The sequence below is a fragment of the Brachypodium distachyon genome, chromosome 4 (genome assembly GCF_000005505.3).
Source record: "Brachypodium distachyon strain Bd21 chromosome 4, Brachypodium_distachyon_v3.0, whole genome shotgun sequence".
In the NCBI taxonomy this organism is placed as follows: domain Eukaryota; kingdom Viridiplantae; phylum Streptophyta; class Magnoliopsida; order Poales; family Poaceae; genus Brachypodium; species Brachypodium distachyon.
In genome coordinates, this window is record NC_016134.3 from 14,914,636 (window position 1) to 14,927,932 (window position 13,297).

At 43.0% G+C, this 13,297-nt stretch overlaps 1 long non-coding RNA gene across 1 annotated transcript; it reads left to right on the forward strand.

Moving 5' to 3' along the window:
* Positions 1-4,519: 4,519 nt before the first annotated feature.
* On the forward strand, positions 4,520-6,121 carry LOC112268835. Its single transcript, XR_002960327.1, has 3 exons — positions 4,520-4,940; positions 5,853-5,860; positions 5,931-6,121. It is a non-coding gene; the product is annotated as an uncharacterized LOC112268835 (long non-coding RNA).
* Positions 6,122-13,297: the final 7,176 nt, after the last annotated feature.

Genomic DNA, 13,297 nt, shown 5'->3' on the forward strand with positions numbered 1-13,297 from the left:
GGAAGCGCCCAGGCGGGATTTCTCCTGCTGCCCTTCTAGGCAACCCCCGCAGCCCGGCTAGCCTTGCCGGGCTGGCGACTTGCCGGCCAGCTTGTGTGGAGCTGTCCTGGGTGCGATCCTTCCGGGGGACAAGCGAGGTGGCCCACGCGTCATGCAGCGGTAGTACCCTGGGTGCCACTGGTGCGACACGTGGCCACTTCGGCGCCGTTCCCGTGCGTCCTAATTGTTAGAAGTAAACAAGATTGAATCGAGAGATTATTTATTCGATGATTGACAGCCCTATATAAAGGGTACATGAGGTGTCTCCTCCTGGGCAGACGCGAGCAACGGCCGCATCTGTTCGGGAGATTTGCGCACGAGGACGCCCGGCGGTTTGACGCAGGCAATCGTCCGGTGCTAATGACAAGATAATGATTAAACTAATTAATTTCTTAACACTCCCCCTAATCATGTCTTGTCTTGTCCTTGTGAATTGTTCATCATCTTTGAAAAAGTTTCTTCAGAAAAACCCTGTGGGAAAAATCTGAATAAAATTGTGTTATGTAATGTGCCGAGAAAAGCTCCTTTAAAACCCATCGGGGAAAAAAGGAGAAAAATTCATGTATTAGCATTGTCTCGTTAAAAACCTTCTATGAGAAACCATGTATGGAAAACTCATAGGGGAAAAGAGTACAATGTAAAGGATCTAATGATCAAAAGCAGGTTATATATATTATCAATAGTTTACCCCCCCTGAATATTATAAATCTTGAAGTCGTCTCATACCAATTCCATTTACATACTTCTGGAATAAAGAATTTGGTAAAGACTTTGTAAATAAATCTGCTAGATTATCACATGACTTCGTTTGCAAAATATTTATCTCTCCATCTTTTTGTAATTCATGGGGATAAAATAATTTAGGAGCAATGTGCTTTGTTATATTGCTCTTTATATAACCTGTTTGCATTTTCATAATACAAGAGGCATTATATTCATAAATAATCATGGATGATTCCAATGAACCAATACCACTTGAACTTTGAATAAAGTTCATCATTCTGCGTAGCCATACACATTCTCGTGAGGCCTCATACAAAGCAATAATTTCAGAATGATTAGTGGACGAAGCCACTAAAGTTTGTTTCGTTGACTTCCAAGAAAAAGTTGTTCCTCCATACAGGAAAATAAAGCCAGTTTGTGACCTGGCGTTATGGGGATCCGAGAGGTATCCAGCATCACAATATCCAATCATGGTCTTATCTTGATTTTTCTGATAGAATAAACCAAGATCTCTAGTGCCTTGGAGATATCTAAGGATATTTCTGACACCAACCCAATGTCTTTTAGTTGGCGATGCACTATGTCTAACTAGTAGATTGACTGCAAATGATATATCGGGTCTAGTGCAATTTGCTAAGTACACGAGTGCACCAATAGCGCTGAGATATGGAAATTCAGGTCCCAATATCTCTTCATCATCGCCTTTAGGTCTAAATGGGTATTGTTCTCTATCAAGAGATCGAACGACCATAGGTGTTTTTGAAGGATATGATTTATCCATATTAGAATTTTCAAGTAAATTTTGGATATAAGCTGAATGGTGTACTAGTATTCCAGAGGGAATATGCTCAAGTTGCAAACCTAAGCAAAATTTGGTTTTTCCCAAATATTTTATTTCAAATTCCTCCTTAAGATGAGTACTTGCCTCATGTATGTCTTCTCTTGTTCCAATGATATTGAGATCATCTACATACACAAAAATGATACAAAAACCATTTAATGATTTCTTTATAAATACAGACGGACAATTAACTCACTTAGTCGGTTATACCACATTCTTTCCGACTATTTTAAGCCATAAAGAGACTTTTGAAGCTTCACGCAGTACATGTTGCGATTTGCTTTCGGATTTGGAACATTTAGTCCTTCGGGGACTTTCATGTAGATATCCGAATCGAGTGGCCCATATAAGTATGCAGTCACTACATCCATTAATTGGATAGACAAATTCATATTTACTGCCAATGATATTAAATATCGGAACGTAATTCCACTCATAACAGGAGAGTAGGTTTCATCATAATCGATGCCAGGTCTGTGCGTAAAACCTTGTTCTACAAGCCTCGCTTTGTATTTCACCACCTCATTGTTTTCATTTCTTTTACGAACAAAAACACATTTTGTTCCCACTGGGAAAACATTTTGAGGAGTAGGTATTACTGAAGTAAATACACCTCTTTTTGTGAGCGAGCGCAATTAATCATCAATTGCAGCCTTCCATTTGGACCAGTCGGAGCGCTTAGGGCACTCTGCCTTGGACTTAGGTTCTGAATCCAACTCAAGGTTTTTCGCAACTTTGGATGAAAAATAAATGTCGACAACTGTAGTCTTTCTATTGTATGATTCTCCTGAATCAATATAATTCGTGGAAATTTCATTAACATCTTCTGACTCATTATGATTTCGCATACTAATTGAGTCAATGTGTTCCGGTGTCCCAGCGTTTATTTTTCCGTGCACATATGTGCTGGGCTCTGAATGTTGAACATCCATCTGGTGTCTCTCAATAGTATGTTGAGCATCAACTCTTGGTTGAATTGCATTTACTATTGGAGAATTCCTTGTTTTCCGCGGGCGCTTCTATGAAGTTTTGTCTTTTGTGTCTAGAGTCCTACCCCTCTTGTGTGGTTGAGTGGTTTTATTAATTATCTCCACTTTTTCCGGCACATTCATCGCGGGAACATATGATTTAGTGACACCTTTATAGTCAGCAAATGCATCAGGCAGATTATTTGCAATAAGCTGCAAATTGATAATTCTCTGAACTTCAGATTCAGATTCATTTGTACGTGGATCAAGGGACTGAATGCCTTTGACATTCCAATCTATTTCCTAGCATTCATTGTGGTTCTTATCTCCCCCTAAGGCCGGAAAATTGCCCTCGTCAAAAATACTAGCAGCGTATCGGGTTGTGAATAAGTCTCCTATTAGAAGCTCTAGGTACTTTATAATTGACGGTGAATTGTACCCTACATATATCCCCAGTTTTCTATGGGGGCCCATTGATGTACGCTGCAGTGGTGATATCGGTACGTATACAGCGCAACCGAATTGTCGCAGATGGGAAATATTTGGTTGATTTCCACGTACTAACTGCAACGGGGAGGCCGTATGGTATGCAGTTGGACGAATTTGTATTAATTCCACGGCATGTAAAACCGCATGTCTTGTATTAATTCCGCGACATGTAAAACTGCATGTCCTCAACAAGATGTTGGAAGATTGCAATTCTGTAGAAGTGGTCTTGCTATCAATTTAATTATTTTTATAAGAGATTCTGCAAGACCATTTTGAGTATGTACATAAGGTACGTAGTGCTCCACAGTTATGCCCAAAGATAGACAATAATCATTGAATGCTCATGAACTAAATTCAGTGGCATTATCCATTCTTATGGACTTTATCTTATGCTCAGGATAATTTTCTTTTAATTTGATTATTTGAGCAATAAGTTTAGCGAAGGCATGGTTCCGTGTAGATATGAGACACACATTTGACCATCTTGTAGATGCATCAATAAGTACCATGAAATATCTGAACGGTCCAGATAATGGTTGTATAGGTCCACATATATCTCCTTCAATGCGTTCAAGAAAATTAAGTGGCTCGTTCTTTATCTTTAGGTAAGAAGGACTTGTGATTAATTTTCCAGTAGCACAAGCCGTGCATACAAAATCTGAGGATTTCGGAAATTTTGTAAGTGATAAATTGTGTCTGACGGATCCATCAATAATTTTTCTCATCATTCCAATTCCCGAATGACCAAGGCATTCATGCCATACCTTGAATTTGTCAAGATTTTGAAAATTTATTTTAAATGCCATATGTGGCTCTGCTTTTATGTACGTATAATACAATCCAGATGATAGAGAAGCTAGTTTCTCAAGGATTTGTTTTTCACATCTTTTTGTTGAGTTATAAGGAGGCTCTAGACCGCATTTTATTCTTGAGTCTCAACATGAAATCCGTTCTTACGGATATCTTTAAAACTTAATAGGGTACGAGTAGAGTCCGGGAATAATAATGCATCCTGGATCACAAGTTTTGTACCCATAGAAAGAATAATCGTGGCCTGACTAGAACCAACAATTAATGTGTCACGACCAACAATTGTCATTACACTTCCTTTGCTTTTTTTAGAGTTTGGAAATATTTAATCTCCCGTAATATTGCATTAGTAGAAGCACTATCTATTAGAAAAATTTCCTCCTCCGTTGGATTTTCCAGAAGATTCTTTCTTCTCCTCCTTCGATTCTTTCTTGTTCTCGGCAGAGTCTGTGTGTGATAACGTGTGTTAGAAGTAAACAAAATTAAATCGAGCAACTGCCGCTTCGGGAGATTTGCGCACGAGGACGACCGGGGTATGCACGCAGGCAACGGTCCGACGCTAATTACAAGATAATGATAATGATTAAACTAATTAATTTTTTAACACTAATTACAGCCGATTGCCGCCCCGCGGGTAGGGTCCGACTCCCCGTCGCCACCAGCCTCCCCTCCTTCGCGTCCAAGGGCGCCGCTCCCGGGAATCGTTTCCTGCCGGCGGTCGCCGCTCGCTTCCCTCACCGCCGCCGGATCATCCACCGCCGGCCGCCGCTCCCCCAGAGCCCGTCGCTTGCGGGCAGATCCTGACTACGACGTTCCGGACTCATATTTACCGGGGTAAAACTTAAGCCCAGGGTCGGCCCGACTACTGTAACGTCGCCTTCCCCCCATTCGCGTCGCCGCCGACCGCCGCCTCCACGGGCAACCGGCAAGATGACCCTGAAGCCCAAGCGGAAACTTCCGGCCTCCACGGTGCGATTTCCCTTGAGTACCTGCAGGAGCTATCCGTTGATGAGGTGGTTGATGAGGTGAAGAGGGAACTCTCGCATTTGAAAGAGATTGGACCGAAGATGGTGAGTTACATCTCTAATCCCTTTCTTGCTGCTTCATATTTTCATTGCAGGAAGTTTATGTTCTTTTTGTTTGAGGTTTGTGAGGTTAAACGCAATTGAAACTATCTATTTGTTGTAAAGGAGAACGAACGCTAGCGAGTAAGTAGTTTAGATGAGAATACTTAGTCACCGACAACGACCAAAGGCAATGCAGTTTAAGTTTATGCATTGGGTTCGTCCTGTCTACTTTAGTAGTACTTACTAATGTGAACTCAAGCTTTTAACTGAAGACTGCGAATATGCCACGGTGTAATTTCGGTGCCGTGAAGTATAATAAAACTCAAGTTATCCTGCCTCATCTTGCGATTGAAATCGTTGCATGTTAATAACGAGTAAGTCATGGGCCTTGATGGAACAGATTTGTTTTATTTTAAATTTGTTTGAGCTTAGGCGGCAATAGCCACCAACTACCAATTTTAGCTTCCAATGAATGGATGACCCTAACTAGTGATTTAGGGATTTTTCAGCGATGTGATGGAGGCATGGAACTTCTTCCATGTTTTTATAGGTCGAGTACAATGGTTCCTATCCTTTTCTTCATAACTGAAATTAGTTACAACCTCTGCGGGTCCTTCAATTTAAGCATTTATAGTTTGTGGTCCAGAATGAAACGCCAGCAGCCTTGTTCAATCAAAAGTTCAAAACAAATGCAAAAGGGTCCTATTTGTGCATGTTGATGATCCAACTTTCTGTTAGTGCTATTTAATTACTTGTTTTGTTCCATTATTGCAGTTGTTTGATTTTTCTGATCGTGTGAGGCTGCAGTAATCAAACATCTGACTGATGCCATTTTTCTGATTATGCATGTTATGACCGATGGCATATGTGCTGAACTACTGATGTTCTATCTTCAAAATGATGATTTTCCTGCAGATACTCATGTACGTGATACCTCTGGGCGTTAGTTTAATGTGCACCAAGTATGTGCGATAACACATATTTCTGCTGTAGGTGCTCCGCATTACAAAGGCTGTTGGTTGGGTTCCTTCAACAGCAACCAGGGAGAAGGCATGCATTCATCTGAACAAGAAAATTCCTGATGATCTGAAGTTAAACTTGGATTTTCAATTTGTTACTCATGGGAAGCTTTGTCGATAATGTACACAAAACTTAGGAGCCCAGAAAATCAAGGTTGCCAATAATGCTACTTGTCCCTTAGCAGGTTACTGTTCTATTGCAGAAAAGATACAACAATAGCCAAATCAAGCTATTTGTTTCATAGTATTGATACTTTTTCTTTGCGGAGAATAATGGAGGTCCCTAATTAGTAAACATGCTAAAACAAAATGTACCGCAGATCTACAAGACGAGAAAGAAACTCATTAAAAGGACCCAGTAGTAAAGTAACAAGATTAGTGTAGGCTACTGATTTTACAGATGAAGTTCTTACTTCTACATGATTTAATCTTGCTAGAATTGCTTTATACTGGAGATATCTGTCACCTAAGTTGCACAGCATGGGGATACAGGTATTGGATATGGGTATAGGAAAACTGCATTTTCTAAAAACAGCTATTGGAGGATACAGAGTATTTAGGTACTTAGAGAAAAAGTACAGCATGTAAAGTTGTAAATACTATAGATAAGATCTTTGTATTCCTGAAAAAATCACTAAACCTATGGTTGAGTTCTGTGTGGAGCACAGTGAGTCCCATGTACAATAAACTTTAATTGAATGTAAGCTTCTGGATTGTATCAAAATCTGCACATTGCTGGCTTGGCTGCATGTAGGTTAGAATGTTACAGTGGCTTAAGAATATTTTGATATTTCTTACTTTGCACACGTTCTAGGCAGAAATGTCAAGTTGTAAAGAATATTATGGCTGTGGTAATTGATGGCACAAAGAATAAGGGATTTTACGTACCACGATGTGTTCCCTATGTATTGAGTCTCAAGATGAGGACCCTACGTGCAAACTTCTGAATGCTTTAGCAAATTCTATCATATGATTGTGGTGATCCTTTTGTGAAAGTGCAATTGAAATGAGTCAAAGACTGAAAGAATCCTCCTTTTCATTTGGCTGGTAACTTGAGAGGAGTCCTAAATCACAACTCCAACGCAAGCAGCCACTGTTCCAGCATAGTTCTGGACCTTCTATTTACTTCGTATTCATTATTTGTAAATCTAATGAGATAACATATTTTTGCTAAACTTTGGTGGTTTTGAAAATTTCAAATGTGGTACGTGGGAGGAGCTCTTCCATGTTCGTGTAGAGCAGATGATTAGCTGTAAAGTGATGGGAAGACAAAGCTCTTGCTTGACCACTTAATGTGACGGCCGGCTGCGGCAGGGGTGCCTCCAGCCTTCACACCATTGGCATTTAGAACAAAGAGGAAGGCGGAGGATGAGCCCGGGCACAGCCGGAAGAAGCTTCATGGCTGCAGTAGGCACAGAACGAAAAAGCTTGAATTCTCACTTGAACAGGTCCCCAGGTCTCCCCGTGAAACTGAACAAAGCCGCAGTTCTTGTCTACGATGCAGCCCGTCTGTTGACTCCTTAATTTAAACTACGGACTAGTACTGATGGGCTGATGGCAAAATGCGCAGGCACCCGAGAAAGCAAGTCGTGTGACCCTAGTGCCAACGGCCGTGATCTTGTAGCATCTACGTAGATTCCTTGTCATTCTTGCCTGAGTATCCGCTTCCCTTGGCTAGGTGCACAGCATCGCAGCTGCCCCTTTGTCGGTCGCACCGTTTCCTTTGGTTTACTTGCTCCATGTGGGAGAGTGAGCAGGGTCGGATGTTGGGTTTCACGAATTGTCAAATCACACTGATTTAGGCAAATTCCTGACGCATCTCAAGCCTATATATGGGCATATGGCACTCCAAAGTTTTTTTGTAGACACAACTCTGTTGAGTAAATTTGGCTCGCAGCATTCCTCTGCAAGTTTTTCGTTTTTGTCTAGAAGGATTCTTATCATCTATAATTGTAGGCATATCTCTGTAGATATATATATGCCTACCTCAAAACATGTAAAAAAAACTTGAATTCGGGAACAACCATATTAAGTGGCCACGTCCACGTGGCTCGCATCACCTCATTATGTCAAGGTTTATCTAGCGAGTGGTCGTGGCGTTGGAACGGCATAAAGCATGTACTCCTTCCGTCCCATATTAAATAACTCGAATTTATCCAAATATGGATGTATCTATGTCTAAAACGCGTCTAGATATATGTACTAGAAAGTCATTTAATATGGGACGGAGGGAGTATTACTCACCGAGCAAAATTTGCAAACAAATCAACTAAGAGGCATACACTTATTTATATTAGCTCACTTAATTAGTGGGTGGCTGTGGTGTTCATCTTTGTGCTGATTACATTCCTTTGTTGCCAAGAATTAGATTTTTTTTTTTAAATGGAAGCTTTTATTGATCTCAACTTCATATCGATCAATACACATAGTATCACACCCCTGGCCTCTGTCTGAAAACGCACACAGCCAACCAAGTACGAGACAAAAATAAATTATTACATCGAAAGAAAAGTAACATCTCTATGCAGACTCAATCCGCAGGCTAAACCGCCACCCATTGTGGGTAAAAAAGTCTCTGGCCACTTGCTCCAACTTGTTGCACGCCATCAAAGCCAGCTGACGATCCTCCGGCTTGAGGAGGATAGACCAAGTACGGAACCAAAAAGTGCAAGAATATAAGACCTGCAAAGGAGAAGTTAAGTACTTTCTATTAAACGCAATATCATTTCTGCATAGCCAAATTGCCAACATAAAGCGGCAGCTCCAACCATAAGAAGCGCCTTCAACCTTTTATTAACCCCCCGTAACCATGACCCAAACACATGAGGGGCATCGCGAGGTGAAAAAAGATTAGAAACTATTTGGACTATTAGCCACACAGAACGGGAGACACGACACCAGAAAAAAAGGTGTGTTATATTCTCATCTTCATGACAGAAATAACACTTTGAGCTCCCATTCCAATTGAGTTTTAACAAGTTGTCTTTAGTTAAAGTGATGCCCTGCCGCAGGAACCAAAGAATTTTTTTAATCTTTAGAGGAATCTTTAGATTCCATAACCCTTTGTTGAAATTCGGGATGTCACAATGTACCAAAGCCGGGTACATTGATTTAACCGAGAACATTCCACTGGGATGGAGATTCCAAATAAATATGTCTCTCCTAGGAGAAAGAATGACGTTGATAAGGCGAGTCAGAAGCTTTGTCCAGGCCACCAATTTTGATCCGACAAGGCTTCGCCTGAAAGACATATTGGGAGGGAAAGAAGCGAGAGCCTGAGCCAATGTATCACACATATTACGAGCAATGAGATATAAGGATGGATATTGCTCTCGAGAGGACGACCATCGAGCCAATAATCCTCCCAGAATCTCACTTGACAGCACTTGAGAGCCAATAATCCTTCCTACGTCCAAAAAAGGATGTCTCAACTTTGACTAAATTTGAATGCATCTATGCACTAAGTCATGTCTAGATATATTCAAATTTTGACAAATTTGAGACATCTTTCGTTGACGGAAGGAGTATAAGTACTCCGGACTAAAAGTATGCATATTTGCTACACTGTCGTTCCCTTCCATCGTTAGCACTGCAATTTTGGTAATTTTACGGTACCTTGTACTCCAAAATAGAGAGCTGGAGCACTAATAAATCCAGCCCTTAATTTTACATGATCACTAGAGGCCATCGGTTCCCTAAAAAAAAAGATGCAATCGGCAATTCGTGGCAGGTAGATATTGAGAAGGCTCGTCCACGGTACAGCTAGCAGCTTTCAGTTGCTTGCTGCAATCACCTCTCTAAAGATACCACTTGATCACTAGAGGCCAAGCGATAACCGAAAGAACAAATACTGTTGTACCAGCAGTCACAAACATATAAAGTACTGTAAGTATGATAACAATAAAAAGTATGAAAAATATGTATCAACTAAGGTGCTGCTATATAAAAAAAGAGTTCAAACTGACCAATTTTTTTGCTAATATGAAAAAAAACAGCATTAGCATGAAAAATATAACCACAGCCACAAAAAAGTATCACTGTGATATAAGCAAATATATACATCATATATTAGATGACCATAATTATGGAGACACTACGGGAGAAACCATCCTTGCCGGAGGCCAAGGGCCACCGGCAAAGTCACCTTTGCTGGCGGCTTTTTTTCGGGGCTGCCGGCAAAGCCCGTTGGCACGGAGATCCACCGGTAAAGGATTCTTTGCCGGCGGCCGAAACGACGGCCACTAGCAAAGAAAAGGAGATCACGGCCGGCGGTGCCGTTAAGGGCTGGGCCCACATGTCAGGCCTTAGCCAGCGGCCAGAGAAAAAGCCACCGGCAAAGGGTGGGCACGTGGCACGCCGTGAGCCGGCCACGCGTGCCACCGTGTGGCCCCCCTGTCGGCGTTTGCCGGCAGCCTTTACCTGGCCGCCGGCAAAGGCGCGACACGTGGCACGCCGTGAGCCGGGCACGCGTGCCAGATCGTGGCCCACCTGTCGGTCTTTGCCGGCGGCCAGCTAAAATGCCGCTGGCAAAGGGTGGACAAGCGGCACGATCTGGTGCGTGCCCGCACTCAGCCTTTGCCGGCGGCCAGAACTGTGGCCGCCGGCAAAGGGTATTTTATTTTTTATTTTTTATCGCAGCAATTTGAAATATTTTCACAGCACATATATACAGATATATATTCATCCACATCACAGCAATACATCCACACAAAAGCATAGACGCATTCACATCACAAGCATATAAACATCTCATGAAAGTCCGAAAACATCACATATCTCACAACAAAAGTATTACAAGTGTTCATCACATGGTAGCAACATATTACAAGTTAGTGTTCATACATGACAAGAAGGTGACTCAGCACCTTCAACATTCACCACCCATTGCACCAGTAGAAACCTATGAAATGAAGTTGGAATATCATAATTAGATATAAATAAAGACATTGAAGTGACAATTGTAGTATTTGAAGCGGAACTTAGCCATTTGGCTCAAAAATGGTGCAATGGTCACATAAATGAGCCAAATGGCCCAGAAATGCCACCAAGGCACCATTTTGAAGCCAAATGAGCCATAAATGGCTCCAAGGCACCATTTTGGAGCCATTATGGCTCATTTGACTCCAAGATGCTGCCATGGTCGCATAAATGAGCCAAATGGCCAAAAAATGCCACCAATGCACCATCTTGGCTCGAAAACGAGCCATTTGGCTACATTATGCCACCATGGAATCATTTTTGAGCAAATATGGCTCATTTGGCTCCAAAAATGCCACCAAGGCACCATTTTGAAGCCAAATGACCCCTAAATGCTCTAAAATGGCACGATGGCACTATTTTGGAGCGAATATGGCTCATTTGGATCCAAGATGGTGTTTTGGTCGCATAAATGTGCCAAATGGCACAAAAATGCCACCAAGGCACCATTTTGGCTACAAAACGAGCCATTTCACTCCATTATACCACCATGGCTCCATTTTGGAGCCAACATGGCTCATTTGGCTCCAAATGGTGCCTTGGTGCCATTTTTGGGTCATTTGGCTCCAAAATGTCACCAAGGCACCATTGTGGAGCTAATATGGCATATGGCTCTTTCGGCTCCAAAATGGTGGCCTGGTGGTACAAATGAGCCATATTTGGCTCATTTGGCTCCAAAATGCCACCAAGGCACCATTTTGCCACCAGGGCACCAATTTGGAGCCAAATGAGCCAAGTGCCCAAAAATGCCACCAAGGCACCATTTTGGAGCCAAGTGAGCCCTCTTGGCTCTAAAATAGGATCTATGTCATTATGTGATGGTACGTTGTGCAGTTCTACGTGTGGAGACAAGAAAGTAAGTTTTCAAAACAACGGACCTCGAGATGAGACAAGTTTGTGACAACTTACCCGAGTCAGTGCCTAGGAGCAGGTGACTGGCCAAGAGGGTTGCCTCCAGCAAGGCTTGCGTGTGAAGAAGGGTCGTTCGAACCACGGCGGGATTGATGATGTTGCACAGATGATTAGGCATTGACCTCAACCCTCAACGAAAGCAAGAAAAGTCATGAATGGAGATTGAAATGTTTCCAGTGAACTCACCGGAGTCTGTGGAGAAGGCTGTGGAGCATGCTCAATCTGGAGATTGACAAACGCCAAGTCGAACGACGGTGCTGCTGTAGGCGGCTCTTGAGAGGTGGCGGCGAGGTACGGCTGCATATTGAAAAGACAAAGAGTTGCAGTTACGGAACTAATACCACGCTTTCTTGGCTATTATGTGCGCTAAACTAATACAAAGGTGGTCGTACTGAGCCCTCAGTGCGGCCTGCATCTGAGCCATCTGAGCCTGCATCTGAGCCTGGACCTAAGCCGCCACCTGAGCCCGCATCTGAGCCTGCACCTGAGCCGCCACCATACCCTCCACCTCCTGCAATGCCATTACAAGTTCATTGTCGTTACAATGAAATGCGAAAAGACACGAGATGGTGAATGAAGAACAACTAACCTGCTGTGAGAACTGCCGTGCACCTGGACGACTGCGTATACTAGCACTCGAGCTCGTGGAAGTAGCCTTCAAGTGAGGTAGGCTGGGAATGGTGCTTGGATCAATGGTTCCGTAAGACCAGCCTACTGTGCTTCTTGCCTCCTCCCGCCCTCACGACCACTTCCACATCCAGGTCGTGCTGGCTAGGATCAGCCCCGGGGCCGTGCACCTCCTCAAACACCTCCGCGTAGCCTGTGACCTTGGCATGGTCAGCCAGGGTGGCGTAGGCTTCGGGCGGGGCGTTCGCACTGTACTCCGACACGATGCTCGCCTTTCCCCTGAGGGCGCAGTCAACGGCCGTGAAACTGGTGAGACGTTCTTTATCCGGATGAGCCTTCGCCTAAAACAACAAGCAACAACAAGATAGTTAGGGGTGAGGCTCGCACATGAAGATCTTTTTGGGAGAAAAACACATACATAGTTGTTGATGTAGCCCTGCAGATTCACGCTCCCTTGATGGTGCAGTCCGCTTGGGTTGGCCAACCTCCTCTCCCTAAGGAGCCCGTGAGTCTCCACGTACTCCGGCCTGCACCACGAGTCCTCCAGCGCCTTCTAGGCAGTTAAGTGCGAGATGCACCAGTGCGGAGGAACCTAAATGAACAAGTACAAGCCCAAACACGAAGAAGTTAAGAGTTAGACCTTATTAAGCAAGGAAATGCACTTTATTTTACTTTACCTGCAAGCGTTAGCCCACAGGAGTACTTCCATCTTTTGGTCCCTGTTGAGAGCGAACGAGGCCTTTGGCCTAATGTCTGACCTGCCTGGCACCTTTTTAATGCTTAGTTGTGGTCTATCGCAAAGTTCTTCTTCATCTTTTCTAGCCT